Below are 1510 nucleotides of genomic sequence, written 5' to 3'. Positions count from 1 at the left end.
CCAGGGGCAGTGAGGACTGGGGGGTGCAGGCCCAGCAGTGCCACAGGTGGCCTGGGACACGGATTCATGCTGTCCCTGCGGTGCCTGGGCAGGGGGCACAGGGTGGGCTGGGGTCTTGTGGGCCCAGCGGAGGAGGAACGTGAGGTCTTTGGGGCAAGACCCCAGTCCTCCCTGCTGCCGTGACTGGGGTGGGGTTCTGCCCCCCGGCCTGTGCCCCCTTGTCTGCCAGGCTGGCCTGCCCTGGGAGCCTCCGACGCCCGGCAGCCCCTGGCCCACAAGAGGTGGGGGTGCCGCCCACTCTGCCTCTCCTGGTTGCCCCTCGTCTGGGCCTTAGCTGGGTGGCCTTGACTGGGCCTTGTGTCCGGTCAGCAGGCAGCAGGCGGGTCTCCCCTAGGCCCGGCCCTCCTCCCCCAGGACAGGTCGGTCATGAGCAGGGCAGCTGGCCCAGGCCAGCCCAGCCTCTGGGGGCAGAATGCTGTGAGGAATGTGCCCCCTCCACTGGGAAAGGTCAGTCTTGGGGGCTGGTCCTTGGGGACTGCGGCTGCACGCCAGGGGCCTGGAGCTGGGTGACGGAGACAAGGAGGGCTAGACCCAGGCTTGGGGACCTGCACCCTTCAGCCAGTGCTGGTAGTCGCAGCAGAAAGGGGCCCAGTAGGCCCAGGGTCCCCCGTGGGCCAAACAGGCCTGGCCAGGCAGGCCCGCCCAGCTTGGCTCTCGGGCGCCATCCCACGGGGAGCTGGGTGCTGGGGGGCAGGATACTACTGCTTCCGTCCCACCTCCAGGCCCACTGGGACTTCAGGAATCCACTTGGAGTTCCCGTGGAGTACAAGAGATGTGGGGTGAGATCAGGGCCTTCTCCTGGGGCACAGGCTGGGATGCAGCAGAGCATCCAGCCTGCGGAGGCGGGTAGGGAGACCCCCTGGTAGGGCCTGAGAGTGCACCCCAGTGGGTGGTCCCATGAGGACCATCACCCCAGGCCTTACAGCTGTGGTCTTCAGGTCCCCAGGGAGACCACCTGTCTCTCCTGCCTGTCGTTACTCAGCCAGGGCGTGGGGGCTGGTGGCCTGGGGCCTTGGTCGACACTGCCACCTGCCTGGTCCCCTCCCGGTCCCCGGCTGGGAGTTCCCTTGGCCTAAATCCTCTGGCCAGCTGGGCTGGATCCAGGCTTGGATTAGCCCAGGGGATTGGTCAGAGGGTGGGCGGGGCGGGCAGAGGCCCTGCAGCTTCCCCACCTCAGGCCTGGGGCGTTGCTTCTCCTGGGACCCCTCTGTGGTGGGTGGGCTGGCTCGGGGGCCATCGGGGACAGCAGGTGAGAGGCCAATGCCAGAGGCGCCTGGGAGCAGCCCTGCGGGGGCCTCGGTGGGCAGTGACGGGGAGGAAGACGCCGAGGAGAGAAGGGGGCCCCGTGGAGCCCCCGGGCTGCCTGCCACCGCCTGACCTGCCGCTGAGGTGGGGCTGGGGGCTGGCCCTCTCTGGCCTCCGTGAGCCCACCCCTGGCCATCATCGGGGC

Source organism: Mesoplodon bidens, assembly GCF_964165515.1.
Source record: "Mesoplodon bidens genome assembly, chromosome: 2".
Classification (NCBI taxonomy): domain Eukaryota; kingdom Metazoa; phylum Chordata; class Mammalia; order Artiodactyla; family Ziphiidae; genus Mesoplodon; species Mesoplodon bidens.
This window is presented reverse-complemented; position numbering follows the sequence as displayed.